Source organism: Anser cygnoides, chromosome 10, assembly GCF_040182565.1.
Source record: "Anser cygnoides isolate HZ-2024a breed goose chromosome 10, Taihu_goose_T2T_genome, whole genome shotgun sequence".
NCBI classification, from domain to species: domain Eukaryota; kingdom Metazoa; phylum Chordata; class Aves; order Anseriformes; family Anatidae; genus Anser; species Anser cygnoides.
The window spans coordinates 15159466-15175535 of NC_089882.1; positions in this window are offsets into that span (position 1 = coordinate 15159466).

A 16070-nucleotide genomic window follows, 5' to 3' on the forward strand; every position below is an offset into this window, starting at 1 on the left:
GGCAGAGGTTATAACACAGGTGAAGTCATCACCTCCTCATTTGTCTGACAATACCACCACGTGTAATGGGACTGACTGCAGCAGGGTAACTCCAGAGAAGAAGCAGCCCTGGGTACCAAGAGCAAATCCTCCTGGCCCATGCTTGCCACGAGGAGCGCCTTGCCTGGGACAGAGTTGGGACAGAGTCCCAGTTTGGTTGTGTTTGGTATGGCCAGCCACAGAATCGCATGCCCTGCAGGACATCCTGCAGAGGTGGACATCCACATTGTATCCTCACCCAAAACACCTCTTCTTCCCCCCACCCCTGTGTATGCCATCCCACCCTCCAGACAGCCGTGCTGAATTAGCATGGAGCAAATGAAAAAGAAAAACAAAGTCAAAAAACAAAGCTGCATCTCTTACTGTAGAAAATACTACGTAGAAATTAACCTTTCCCTGCCTTACGTTACTGGCAGATAGTTGCAGTCAATCCAGAAACTTTTCAACTCACTTGGTTTCTAATTTGGAGGATGGTTGCTCCTCTGCCACGCAAGGAGCTCCAGCAACAGCAAGAGTAAAGAATCCTAGTCCCTGATGGATTTGCTATTTGGATAACTAGTTTTTGTATGTTTTTTTTTTGTTGTTGTTTGTTTGTTTTTCCTCATGGCTGTGATGGTTCAAATCTGCTACAGCCTCTTTCATGGTCAGGGTACCGTAAGGACTCTATCCTCTAGCTATGCAGTTTTGGAGATCTCTTAGAGACCTTTAAAAGCTTCACTGCTCTTTGAGCTTTTCAAACTAAAACATTGCCACTGCATTCAAAGCTGCTCGCAGGCAGTCAGCACAGCCACAGCACAACCATGCCATCACAAATTTCAGAATAAAACAGCTGCCAAAAGAAGCCAGTAGAGAATCATACAGTAGCCAGCAAAAATCCTTTCACTTGCAATAGAATTGCAATGCCAAAGCTGAAAAGGCATCACATCAGAAAATCCTTGCTTGTATCTCACCTCCTCAATTTCCAGAGATGCAGCCTGAATCTCCAAACCAAACAGCTTGAGCAGTCTTGATCTAGCTATCAGCTCTTTAGCTATGAAAACCTAGACAGTAGCTAAGCTCTTCGGTCCAGATCCAGAGCCTTGTTCTTCTCTTGTGAACACCAGCCAGTCACAACTGCCTAGCATGAAACGTCCTGTCACAAGAGGAGAGTTGGTCCTTTATGCTTTCAGCCCGTCACCCTGCAGGACTAACTGGTACCATCGGAGAAGCAAGTTGTATGTAAATGGATGGCTGATTCACGCTAGGACACTGGTCTATTTTCCTGTCCCCATACATAATGTCACCCAGCACAGAGAGCTGTGGAGCTGCATTAGCCTCTCTGCACCCTCAGGACTCTTCTGCCCTGGGCCGTTCTTCTATGAAGGTGGTGGGCTGAAAGATGTTTTTATGAAACATGCTTTTTGCGATGCTTATAAAGCCGGGCCACCCCAAAGTTATCATTTCAGGCAGAGACCACATCATCAGCCAACTTGAGCCTATCCATTGGGGTTCTGGGACATGTCCAATGCTGGACCTGGTGTTATGGCATTACCACCACCTCTATTTTTAGTACCACATGGAGAGTACAAGAAGCCTCCACCCAACAGCACACAGCACCCTTCCATACACATCAGAGGTCAGTGTCAGGATGTCAGAGGGAACAGGGGCACAGAAATCAGCACAGAACACCCAGGCAAGAAGTGGTATAACAGGGGACCAAATCCATGAGTCCCAGGCCCACACAAGCCATGCCACAAAGGACAGTGAAGAATTTGAGCCTGGGATTCACCTAGAGCCATCTGAGGGCACATTTGGCTGATATAAATCAAGGTTTTTAGTCCCTGCTGAACTGTTTTCCTCTAGCATAGATCAAGGTGGTGATTTTTAGGTGGTGACAAAGGAGGTGTAGCTGCAAGCTGTGTACGAGCCCCTCCCTGCTTTAAGATGCAGCGTTCCAAACAAACAAACAAACAAGCCTTGCACAGATTTGTCCTCAGATTTCATCCTTACCTACTCCCAGTTATTTTAGTTAATTATGCCCCACAGCACAGCCAGTTCTGGACTAAGCAGACTAACAAGCATTTATTTACATCCCTAAAGAAAGCAGCAGCACCAAGTACCAAAGCCTCTGATAACAGCCTGCAAGAGTGTCTCCTGCACAGGCACAAACATATTTCACTTTCCCTGCATGGTCTCACTCCAAGCTGCTGTGGCTGCACTGGGCTGAGCTCACCGAAGTCAGTGGCCAACGAGGGGCTGCCATCCTTATGGGTTTGTCTGGTTTTAATTAAGCCATGTCATTCTTCTTGAGGTAGGCTTGGTGGGGAAGGTGGCCTGCTTGCTTTCTTTGAAGAACAAAGCTTGTGAAAGAGGAACAAAGAAGAACAAAGTCTTGTGAACAAAACAAAGTCTTTGAAGAACAAAGTCTTGTGAACAAGCGAGTAGTGCACGGTCACTACAGTTTGGCAACACATGGGGCTACAGTAACCGTTAAACTGTTATCCTGTGGTTTGGGTGAAAACCTGCATTAAAAAACATCACAACTTATCTTGATATGAACTAACTGAAGATGAGCAAATAAGCGATATGCTCTTGCAACAGAGAGCTGCACAGAGCCCCGGGCTACGCAGAGTATTGCCAGCTCCTCCATCACAAGAAGCTGAGTCCAAGGGCCACCTAGCCTTGTCCCTTATCCTGAGCAGCACCAGATGCTTCCCGAGGACATGCAAGAACCCCAGCCTGCTTGCACAGATCTCAACCTGTCCTCCAACACCTTGGGACTGGTTTACATCTGGACCATAGAACCCATTAACCCCTTGGGAAAGCATCACCATTCATTACAGCACCAGATTGCCTCACTTCGCACTCAAGAACCCGAGTTAAGACACTCCATCTCATTGCATTTATGGCCTCACCAACTTGTGGACACAATGGGACAGACATAAGTAAGCTCAGTTAATCAATGGTTAAAATGATTTATTTCACAGCCCAACCATCCGATTTTGTGGAAACAAGCCCCAAACAGGCTGAAGATGTTGGAACAGGAGGTTCTCCCCAGCTGCCATACAATACATAGCATCCCTGGGTAGTTACTTGTTGCCATCAATTGTGCTAGAAGCATCACTGAACCCACTGACACAGAGGATTTGAAGCTTGATTTAAAATAAAAACAGAAGGAGGAAAAAAAAATAAGGCAGCCTTGACAAGATCTGCTTGACTCACCCTGGCTGCGGTATTTAATGTTGTTGGAGAATTGCTCCATGCAGGGAGTGATTCAGAATAAGCTCAATGAGGAAAAGCTTGTGACGAGGGAGGCTCATCTGCCTTCCTTCAGAGCAGCTGCCTGGCTGCCGAGGACAGATGCTCTTGGCACGTTTATGGAGATGGCTCATATATAGCAAGTGAGCAACGCATTCAATAACCACACATTTATGAGACAGTTTCTAATCAAATCCTTCCTCCAAGCAAAGATAAGAGCTATCCTCCATGTTTTCACCGTGAGTACATGACAGCTCCAGCTGTCTGCATTGTGCACAGCCACTGCATTGCGCAAGGATCCACCAGGCTGACGTGACAATCCCAGCTCCAGGGCACCGATCACTGCCTAACTGCGAAGATCTAGATAAGCTAGGAACTTATCCTAATTCTGCTTCTCGAGTAAGACGTCCCAGCTGTCTTTGGTCCACCAGCAGATCACACGTCAGTGCCCTGAGCTGGGACACGCACTTGCTTTCTGCTTTCCTGATGTTCTGCTCCACGAGGGCATGCAAAGCACAGGAAATGTCTTCTTACTGTGGGTGAAAGACTATCATTCTGCTGAAGGTGTCGTTGCTCTACTGCTTCCTACATTGACTTCTCTACACTACTGTGGTGTGATGAGACAAGGGCTGCCTACCCTTGGGTGAGACAGCTACAAGCAACAGGAGCAGTCCTCGAGACTTTCTCCTAGAGCCACAGCTGCCTGCCTGAGCCAAGGGGAAGCATGCTGCATGTTAGTTGAGTCTGCTCAGATAGTGGGAGGAAGTGTGATTCACCTGGCAGATGAACAAGTACATTGGTGCCGTCCTTAAAGGAGTTGAAAATAGGAGGAGGTTTCTTCACTGCTTCGCATTGCCAGGTTGGTGTCTCAGGAGTCAGAGAAAACCCTTCATGGTCTGGGTAAGGATCAACAAGGCAGAGGAACTGAGGTCTGGGGAGAGATCTTCATGAGCTAGAGACCACAAAAATCAAGATGCTGAAGAGGAAGGACAGTCCAGTCAGACAAACGAGTGCATTTTATCTAGACATCACAGCAGATGCCAGTACAAAATGAGGTGTAACGGCTGCAGGAGATAGCACATGTGAAAGAAAGCAGCTTCACAAGAAGCCATGTTCTGGGAAAAGATCAGCTGGACCTTCAAGGTCTGTGCCAGGAGCCTCCTGCAGCTGGAGAGGCTTCAAACACTCAGGCTTTGCAGGGGTGGACGCAGTGAGATATGGCTGTGATGGAGACCCAGTGAAGGGACCTGGCCAACACCAAGGCAGAGGGGGCAGAGCCTTCTGCTCACCGCACACCCACGCTCCTCTTCACCTCCTTTCTGATTACTAGTGAGGCCTTTTAGTGGTTTCAGGCTCTCCTATCAAGTCTGTCTGTCTCAAACACATCACATTCCTACACATTTTGAAGGAAAGGAGAAATCCCTCGGTGAGCAAGTAGAACGGGAAGGCGCATCAGTGCTCCTGCACAGGAAAGGGCTGCAGCTGCCTGCCTACCTGCCTGACTAGCAAAACACACACACTTCCCCTAGGAAGAAGTAGCCAGGGCACAGGCTGTCTCCAGCTGATATTTGGGGGATTAGTGAAGGAAGAGAGGATAGTGAGGGGTAGTAAGAGTTATTGCATCACAGGTAAGCATGAGTGAAGTTGGACTTCACCAAACCTCCTCCCAGCCACACAGCAATTTGTCCCTTGCCTAGGTTCCAGGTCCCCCTAAGGGCTTTCTCTCTTCTCAGTGAGCATCACAAAGTGTCAGCTAAGCTGCAGGCAAAGCGGAGCAGTCCCAGACTAAAAGCACTGGCACAACGCAGAGAGAAATTTTGGTCCAGATCCCAGTTTTACTATTGGCATCCAGAGGCATCTGCTTATTCCGTGTCCCCTTTTTATAGTGGGACTGTCCTGTCTCCCAGCAGGGACTGCTCCCCCCGCACACATGGCAGAAGTCTCTGCTGTGCAGACACACGACTGGCAGGACGGGCCTCCTAATTACTGAAACCAAGCTCAAGGAAGTCATTAAAGGACAAAAATCCCAGACCGCTGGACTCAAGTCCCTGTTGTCTGCCTTAATGCACTGTTCATTCGTCCCAGGGGACACTGGATCCTGGGGAGTCTGCCTGCTTTCAGGGTATCACACATCCCTCCAGCTGCAGTTTTCCTCCTCCATCATCCTAAGCAGAGCAGGTGGAGAGGGGAGAGGCCAGGCTGCCTGCCACCACAACTCTCTGTGCTTTTGCAGAAAGAACTGCTCAGTGGAGGAGCCCTGCTGGATTTCTCCTACTTCTGAGATTGTTTTTTCCTTTCAGCTGATGATGACCTACATAATAAGCAGGTCACTGGAACATAAGAGATTTTTTCCGAGGCAGAGGAGAAAAGCCAAACACAATTCCCCCGCTGTGCGTGCTTCCAAGGACAAAGCAAAATGCTGCTTCCCAGGGGTCCCATTCAGCTCAAGAGCCAGCTCTTCCCATCTGAAATCAGTGGGAGCTGCTGGGATCCCACTGTGGAGACCACCAGACCCTGCTCAAAACAACAGGCTAGTGAAGGACCATCTCCATGGGGGGGGGACGAGGAGAGTCTTGGGAACATTAGCCATCCTCACGTGGGCAGCAAATGCACCACGTGCAGCCCCTGTGCACATGGCTGTGAGCCCATGCAGTGGCCTTACTGCTCGAGATTCAACCCGCTGTGCAAGGCAAACTCATCGAACAAGCAGCAAAGGGAGGGAAGGAGAGAGCAGGAAGATGTGGAGGGGACAGGTCGCCGTAATGGTCCTCGTGGTGCAACCCATCCCCAGCTGGAGGAAGGTCTCGTGGCAGTAAACCACAGGAATACAGGACTGAGTCATTCCCAGATGGAACAGTGCCTTGGCTGAAATTCTGGCAGGCAACAAACAGTATTAGAGGAGCCTGAACTTAATTTGCTTCTCATTCTCTAGTCATTTCTGCTCCTTTGCAAAAAGCATTCCTAAAGGTTTGCTGCAGTAAAGTGTAAACTGGAAATGAGAAGGAATTGCGTAGCCTTGAGGAAGGAAGACCCTAGAATATCCCTTCAGCACGGTTTAAGGCTTGGTAGCACAGAACCAGACCATCCCAAGCCATTGTCTTCAGCACTGCTCTCCCTAATCTTGCAGCTGATCTCTCCCCACTTTCAGCCCCCCCAAACAGGAGACAACACTGCAAGATGTAGGCCAGCATCCCTAATCTCACCCGCCGAGCTGGTGCACTGCTGGCAGGAAGCTTGCAGCTCCCTACCCCACAGTCAGGGGAGATTATCTGTTACAGAAATGGGTGCAACACGATCCCACCTGGGGCTCAGCAACGGTCCCAGAAGGACAGAGCAAGCGGGTAACCAGAGCAGAGAAGGGTTAGAAGCTCTCTCAGCCTGACGGCTCCCGGAGCTTCGGTAACAGTAACACCAGCTTGGTAACTAGGTCACAGTTATGATCCTTAATTAATCCTGAAGAGCCCCCATCTGCCATGGGGAAGATGACAGATAAGTTAGCTCATTAAGCCCACAAACAGGCCAGGGGGAACGTCATACCCTAGCCTAACCCCCGGAGGCATGGGGACAAAATCCTGTTTGGCAGCAGCGACTGCTTTGCCCAGCCTGCGCTCAGCCAGCAGACGCACCAGGCTCTCCCTATTCCCCCTGAGGAAAGGGAGGCAGCCTCTTCACCAACCACCACACAAACCACACTGATATAAGCCATGAAACAGGAGAGAGCTTGGACCAAAACCAGCCCGGGTCCAGGCAGAGATAGGCTCCAACAAAGGAGCCTTACCAAGTCCCGAGCCCCGGGTCCCTGTGCTGCGCTTACTCCATCACCCCACTCTTCTCCCCACACCTCTGGGTGCTGTGCACCCCCCAGAGCCCATCTGCCTGTGGGGTGGCTGTGCACGTAGCTACAGGTGGCTGATACCTGGCAGAACTGCCCAGGTGCCTGTGATCTGTCCTGCCTCCAGAGCCTGTGTTTGGCATCCACACATGATTAATATTAACGTCTTGATCTGCTTAAATCCCCTCCTTCACAAGCAGATAAGCTCAGATAATGCTGATTGAGTTTTCAAGTCCCACTTCTCACACCTGGGCAATGAAAAAGCAGCCACCATCAGCAAAACATAACAGGGCTTCTGAGGACTCAGCCCAGAGCAGGAGTATTAAAAACAATGTTTTCAAAGAAGCGATGGGTGACTAATAAGCCATAAACTAGCAAAAGGTGTTAGATGGGGGCAGCTTAGTACTGAAGCCATGTCTCCAGAGACCCTTATTAAGGCATCACTTGTGCTCACTACCACCCTCAAAGGCACTGCGTGCAGCACCGTGCACATCTGACAGCACACCAGGGATCACATGTAACTGCATATGATTAAACCAAAACACATAGCAGGTAGAAAAGTTGCCAAGTAAACATAAAACAGTATTTCTACCCAAAGAAACTTTGCGTAGCAGAGCAACTGAGCTCCAGCCATATGTACCATCCCTGTACATGCACATTGTTCCCTCTGATCCAAGTGCAGCTTGATGAGGGACCACACTGCTAAGGGGTCAATCCATGAAAACAAGGTCACTGTCACATTGGGTCACTAGACCAAGAGCTAGTGCAAGGACCTTAGGAAGGTTGTACTGAAATCACTTCTTCCAATTATAAAGCACACTTAGCAGTTCTAGTTTATTTCCTCTTGTAATTGGAGTTTTAAGTCTCATCATCCTTCATGGCAAATATATCTTAATAGGGAGGTTGCTATGAAGGAGACATGCAGATTTGGGAACCACACCGAAGCAAACACATGAAAGGTTATCACCTTTCTGAGGCAGTCATACAGAGAGCACAAGTAGTGTGGAGCAAGCTGCAATCCCAAAGGCTCACAAGGAAACTGAGAGCTCACCCCCTTTGCTCACCTGCAGGTGAGCAGCACACTCCTTTGGTGTGCCCAGCACCAACCTCCAGCCAAAGTGCAACTCCAAGCATTAGGCCACCCCTGAGGACCTTCTGGATACCAACACACAAGGATCCAGAGGGCTGGCACATCTTTGCATGTTAGAACTGTGGGCTCCTGTTTCGTGACTGAAGCCACAGCTGCTCCCCTCCCAAATGCCCCACTTTTCACTACAGGTTCTCATTCCTGCTGCAGGTCAGACAGGATGAACACCAGCTTCATATCTTACAGCCTGGCAAAGGTGTGTTGACAACTGCCTAAGCTGCCCCAAGCAACACCTCTCCCCACCATCCCCACCAGACACCCCAGTTCTTCACCTGAGATCTGCTGCAGCAGGAGGTCAGGCAGCTGCTGACTTGGTGGGTAAGGAACACCACTGCCTCCACCAAGGTATCACCACCACACAAAATGCAGCTCACAAGGAGAATCCCTACCTTATACCACCCCAGTAAGAATTAAATAGTGAGTGGCCTGGGAAAAACTTGGTAATCACCTCCCTACTTGTTAAACAATGAACTTCAGCTGTGCTGCATTTGTAGACTTCAACATGTGAACCAATAGAAGAGAATAGAACAGATTTCAGTTGGTGGGGTCCTACAAAGATCATTGAGTCCAACTGTCAGACTGCTTTGAGGCTGACCCGAAGTTAAAACATCATTAAGAACATTATCCAAATGCCTCTTAAGCACTGACAGGCACGGGGCACCAACCACCTCTCTAGGAAGCCTGCTCCAGTGTCTGACCACCTTCATGGTAAAGAATTTTTTTCTAAAGTCCAGGCTGAACCTCCCTGGCACAGCTGTGAGCCATTCCTGTGCATCCTGTCACTAGATACCAGGGAGAAGAGACCATCACCTTTGTCTCCACTTCCCCTCCTCAGGAAGCTGTAGAGAGCAGTGGGGTCACTCCTCAACCTCCTTGTCTCCAAGCTCAACGAACCCGGTGTCCAAGGCCTACCAGCCCTCTAACCAGCTTTGTTGCCTTCCTCTGGATGCATTCAAGTATCTTACCATCCTTTAAACTGTGGAGCCCGGAATTGCACACAATATTTCAAGTGAGGCTGCAAAAGTAATGCAAAATTGTCATCGGGGCTTTTGGGGAAAGCGTTCAGACACTGCTTAAGCCCTAGCGTCCCAGCACTATCATTGTGCAGCGGAGTTAGTCTGAAAACTTGCTGGTGGTGCTGTTGGCTGGAGAGAGCCAGTTACCCCTCACCCCAAACTTCTTCTCTGGGTAGGGGCATCAGCCCTCCCCACCACATTCTCTCACGGCTTGCTACTTTCTCCCTGTTTGAGCCAGGAGATAAACTTGGACTGATCAGCCTTTATCAGTGCTGAGGGGGGTGTCTCAGGAGAGATATCCTGTACTAACATTGATCTTAAAAATAAATAAACAAACACATTATGAAATATCGCACTGGAAACAAGATGCTGCATTTTAAGAATGTAAACTCTGAATTGCTTTTTTAAGTTAAACTTTGAAGCACAGACTTGCCAAGACTAGAGGTCAAGTTTGGAAATACTTCAAAAAAAACCATCACAGCTACACTCCAGTTCACCTAGAAGCTCATGGGGCGGCTGCAGGAATCTTTGGGCAAAGTGCTGTAACCTGCAAGAGACTCTTCTCTCTGAAGAGAACAGATTTTCTAACGTATATTAAAGTTCCCTAGGGTAAACAAAGCTCTATATATAACCACAGCACAAAGGTCGATCAAATGATCCGTCACTAATGCTAAGCCAGCAACACACAGCAACTCTCCACCCTCCCTTGGTTTGATCCTGCATTCAATTCAACATGAGAAACTGGGCATGGAAGTGAAGAAAATTACTTAACCCTGTGTTTTGATTTTCAACATTTCAGTCTTAATTGCATATCTGATCCCTTTTAACTTCTTTGTTTTACAGTCTTTGCATTTCCATCTCTTTCTAGGACGTTTCCTAGAATCAGCTTTTATCTTCCTTGGCAAGGGCTGGGGCAATGCACAGTTATAAGAGAAACCAAGTGAACTTCACCCCATTAGGTGGAGAAATTCCTGAAAGACATTGGAGGCTCCAGGTTATTTACCATGTCCCCTGGAGATACAAGAACAACACAATAAACCTTTTCCAGCCATTACCACCACCCCAGGCCAATACCTGACAAGACTCAGCACACCAAGTCAGAGACTTCAAAAGTTTGTTCCTCTAGGCCACCTAGTGTCATAGATCTAAGCTGAAATGGCGTTCAAATCTGCTGCAAAAACATCAAGTCAAATAACCCGCATGCAGAAGAGGCTGCCAGCTGGGTCACAGTACCCCAGGAAACTCCCATCCCCAGCTCTCCTGGCTGATCTTCACTTGTATTCCTCCTGGTACTGCCTCTGCTGTTTGGCAGGCAGATTGGCCCAGGAGCGTTGAAAATAGAGCCCAGAGCTTTGCGTGACTTAGGTTGTTTGTGAGACAGTGCAAACAGAGCATTTGCCAGCTTTTTGAAGAGTTCAGTACAAAGTCAAATGAGGAATGAAAGCCTGCTGTACTCCAGTAACCCAAATACATTGTAGAGTTTTTCTGGTCTGCAGCTCACAGTTTGGAGTTATAATATACTAATTTCCTTCCTTGATATTCAGCACTGGCTCCTTCTCATCTATTGCTGACGCTCTTATCATTTTAATAACTTATTGATGTCCTCTAACCTTATCTGTAATCTTTAGAACACGGGGAGGAAAAATAAGTCTTGCACCTCAAAGGTTAAGCAACAAGAGCTATTGCAAAACAGCAGAGAAGCCTCATGGGCAGCAGGAACCAACACACTGGGAGATGAAAAGATTTGCAGAGGAAGGAGCTGGACACCAAGCTCATCCTTCCAGATTTCTGCAGGCTAGGGCATTACACAGACTTTTCTCCCACTCATAGGAGGGGGTTTGGCCCTGTGATGTTTTGTGCTCCCATATTTTTTGATTTCTGGAACATGTCCACTTAGTGAGGCATCCTTCCACTCTCCTGCTTTACCACTTTCTATCACCCTTTGGATTCTTTCTTTCAAGAAGCTAATTCAAATTAATTATACAACTATAACAACTTGTGTTACTAACTATTAAATATAACAACTAATTTTGTAATTATAAAGTTTTCCTGGCCATTGATGGAAACAATAAAAGATCGAAACTGCTTTACACTTCCCTTTGTTTATTGCTTGCTTTCTCTAAGACAGTTCTTCAGACAATTTCAAGACAAGCAATATCCAACACTGGATAAGAGGAAAAGTCATGCAGATAACGGAAGAGTCCTGTTGCCTCAGTGTGTGCTCGTTCATGGGACAACCCACACTCAGGAACTCATGGGTTGGGTCTAGTCAGGAGGGGGTTTCCCTCACTTTCTCACGTCATCAGCAGGTGTCCTGTTCTGCTATGCTTCTACTCTTTACTTCACTGAAATGTTGATTCTTGCAGAAGAAATTAAAATACCAGATGCATAAGAAAAGATTAGACTTTTGCTGAAACAAACCTCAATAACTGGCCTTGCTGGTAGGTGAGAGAGGAGCAAACAAGAGAGTGAGGGCAAATGTGAGGCAAAGCTCACAGCAGATGGAAAGAGCTGTATACGACTTCCTGCTGCGTACTGCACAAAGCTAGACAAACTTGAGGATGCAAGATAAAAACAAGACTCTCAGATTTCCAAATCTGAAGCAACTTGAGGGAAGTCAAGGAGATATCCTGGAATCAAGATAAATCAGCTGGGCTCTAAATTGCAGCAGCCCCCACGAGGGAGTGGTGCCCTGCAGCAGAAGGGCAGGGTACCTGTAAGAGGGAGGCATCAGCTTCTGCTGTCCCAGCTGAGTGTGAGTCATGCCCCTGTAATGGGACTTTACCAAGTGAATGAACCCCTCCACATTCACGGGAACTACCTGGGGCCTGGCAAATGGGCAAAAATGCCCTGACCCCACACCCTGTGAGGACTCACAGGCCGATTGTCAATTTTAAATGACATCCAGCACACCGGAGAGAAAAACAACTTGGTGCTTGTTTGCATGAGATGGGGTAAGAAGCTTGCCTCACCTGTGCCTATAAAGCAGGGGTGCTGCTCAGTCACTCGGCAGATCATGGTTGCCTCAGCATTTAATAGCTCCTCCAGACAGATTGAATTATCTGGTGATCACAGGGTCCTAGAGAGAAATGAGATTTCCTCTTCCGTCATGTGAGAAAGACATGGAGGGCACTGGATTCAAATGAGGAAAATCTGCTAAAGAAATTCAGCATGGGAGGAATTGTTACTATGCTACTCTTGCAACTCTAAAGTTTTGCCTTAAAAGGTAAAGTAAGTTCTAAGAAATGCTGGTCTCAGCACTGGAGATGAAAATTCTCAGATCTAAGCCTGGAATTTGAGTCTGGATTAAATCCAGATGTCAAGTTCATATCCACTCCCTTAGAAGATTCAGCTCTCAATATAGACAGTGGCTTGTGCGTGGGGAGGGAGAATTGTTTTTCTGTCTTGCCCTCTCGTGACACTGACTGGGTGGGAAAAAATAAGGAATGTGTACATCTGAGTTGAGAAGTGGGCAAAATGTTGCTAATGTTACATGCTTTCATTTGGACAAGCTGGGTATAGAGGGGCTTTGACTCTTGCTTTTCTCATGGAGTACCTAAATGCTCCCTTAAAAGCATAAAATCCATTAAAATTCCAAGAAAGGAGCTAGCTGCTGACAGATGTGAGACTGGGTGAAGGTTACACACCTGTGCATCACATTTTGCTTCCAGGAATACTTGGAAAACTTAACCAAGAGATGAGGAATGGGAAGGAAGTACTGAACGTACCTTCCACCTGAGCCTCCCTGATAAACCAGTAGCATGAAAAGAGACCATTTTCCACAGCAACTATTCATGGACAACTGCAGAAAACCCCTGTGGTAGGGGATTTTTTTTTTTTCCATTTAAATTTCAATATAGGAAACACTTTCTATGGCTTCTCATCCATCTCCCAAATTGCTGGAATTTAACCTTTTTTTTCCCCTCTTGCAACTTACTTAGCAAAGAAATGGACAAATCATCAGAATGGAATGGGCTTAAAGATAAAATCAGCAGAGACTCTCGGGGTGGCTGAGCCCTTCCCCTGACCTACACCACAGATCCATCTTCCTCTGCTGAAGCCAGCTGGTACGCAGCATCTCAGGGACTCTTCCCAGAAGGCTGCTCTGAAACATGCTTACAGCTAGGAACTACCCAGCTTCCAACCCAAACTTTTTGAAGGTCACTTGAGTAAGTTTGTTCTCACACCAGCGCTATCCCTTCAGCTTAAATAATTTTCCTGCTCTATGACATGCTGCTCCATCCCTTCAGAGGCAGCCGTTCCATCTCCCCTGTCTGCCATACCTGCCAGCTCCCCCTGAGCGGGCTACGTAGGCCCACTCTCTCACAGGATGGGCTCCCTGTTCTCCAGTCAGCCAAAATGGTGTTGCCCGTTTTGTGGCTCCTCTTTATTGGAGTATGGCAAAGGGTGTTTGTGTGGCAGTCCAAGCTAGTTTCTCCTTAGCCCTGTGGGATGACAGTAACATGTTGCAGCAATAAAATACCATTTAACTAATCCACTGAAACCCTAAGAAATTCTAGTTAATGGCAGCTTTATTAGTATTTCCTTTACTTCCAACATATAAACTCTGGCAATACTCGGGGATTGTTGAGAAGACACCCTTTTCCCCTGATTTTCCCCCATTTTGTTGGTCCCAGAGCTCACAACCTTCTCTGTGCGCTGACAACGACATGTTCCTTCGGCAACTCTCCAAGATCAGGGTCAAGTTAATGGCATTCCATTGCTGTTTAGCTCAGGGCAACTCCTGTCACGTACAAGGTTAAATAAATTCACCAAACCAAGCTCTAAAGAAGTGTTATTATGGCATCTGATTAATAGTGCAGATTGCAGGGAAGTCTGATAGGAAAGCTGAGAGCTCTCTTTCACTTGGAGATCTCTGTATTGTAGCCAAGGTCACTGTCTCAGCTTCCAGCCTTGAATCAAGTTTGAGTAAAAAGCAGATGTTCTTCAGGCTTCCTACTTGACGTGTACACTTCTGAATACAAAACCAGAAGTTTCTGAATTCCAGCAACAGAACAGACTAATTTACTTCATCTCTCAACCTTGCAACATGCTAAGGTGCTGCTATTAAGATAATCAGGATAAAGAAGCATTATCAGATTTTTGTGGGATTGAACCTGCTGTGGCAGGTGTCCACAAGCGATGAGCTCTGCGCTCTGCTGCAGTCCTCTGCCAGCGTACTTGCACAACGCCTCTCTGGTGCATCTTACAATGAAACAAGTATTCCCTCTGCCCCTCCTAAGTCAAGCATCATAGTCACTGAGTATGGGAGGAGTGGGAGGAGAAAGAAAAATACCGTCAACATTCTGTAAATTAAGCTTATGTGACTTGATTTCCATTGTTAAAACCAAAATTAATCCATTGCACAGAAATAATCCCTTAGGTTCAGAGACATTAACTCTGCTCTAGGAACACTCACCAGATATCTGCACTGTAGAATTTTGTGATGTTTCCTTATTTTTAAAAATAACCGATGTGATTCAAAGATTCAGGGTAGGGAGACAGATGTTGATGGTTGAACATTGAAGAGTGGTAATCTGAAACACAGATTAGGTATATTTAAATTTGAAGTGCTTAACTATTGTATCTTGCAAAATGCAAATAGCTAAGGCATGTAACACTAACTGAAAGCCAGTGACAAAAAGAGAGCACTCTCCATGAGCAAGCTAGACTAATAAATTGAAGCCTATTCCTTGTGTTACCAGGTGACCAAGACTCCTGTTAACACAACCACTATACAGGCTGAGGTCAAATGCCATAGCTTTAGTTCAATCATTTATTTACAGAGCAAAATAAAACTGTTTCATGTTTTATTTATTTATTTATTTATTTTAGTTTAATGATGGTCACTGATGAAAGAAAGCTTATTGCTTAATAGTGACTTCTGCATTATGTTGTTGGAATAATGAGTTAAGATCAAGACTTCTTGACTTCTTAAGTCTTCATCAAGACTTATTAAACAATGCCATAGATTCCTAATAAGCAACAAGCAAACTGTGCTTAAAAAATCATTCAGCCCTATTAAAGCCCAAATCCCATGCCTCTGCCTTGTAAAGTCTTCTACTTCCTTAGGGCTGCATGAAGAGGGCAGAATTCTGTCCTCTTTCCAGAGTTTAGCAACGTGCTGAAGTTGACAGCAAGCCTGTTATTGAACAGCATTTGTGAAGCTTGCCTTCCTCTGGATCTACTTCCTTAGATCATGTTTACATATTGTGACCAGCACCCTCCAAGCAAGTCAGTAACAAAGGGAGGAGGGCCAGGCAAATATCCTGCTAGTCTTCCCCCTGCCTTCCTACACAGGAGCTGTCTAAAGCTTGATCTGCGGCATGTAAATACTGACCAGTGCTTCCTGTGTGCCTTTTGTACCCAAACGTCAGTTCAGCAGCGAGTTCTATGTCAGTTTTGTATTTCCCCCATCACCGTACTATGAGTGCCTTCTAGCAGCTATGTGACTTGTGAGATACTTGTCAAGTAAAAGTGAGCTTTAGGAGCCCTCCTCAAACCTCTGTGCCTGTTACAAAAAGTACATTACCTCAAAGGGCCCTAGGGCCGGCTCCTTCCTGGGTAAGAGGTATGTGAGGCTGGGCCTGGCAGCACTCTGCCCGAATCCTGTCTTCTGTAAAATCATTATTTCGCAAGATGGGGGAGAGGGAAATGCATCATCTTCCTTCTCTGTTCCTTCCACACTTCAGAAGTTAGCATATCCCTTACGGGAATTAGCACTATGGCAGCTTGGATAGCCAGATTTATCAGGGGAGGTCCTTTTATCACTACCCGCTTGTAAATATTCTAAAAAAAA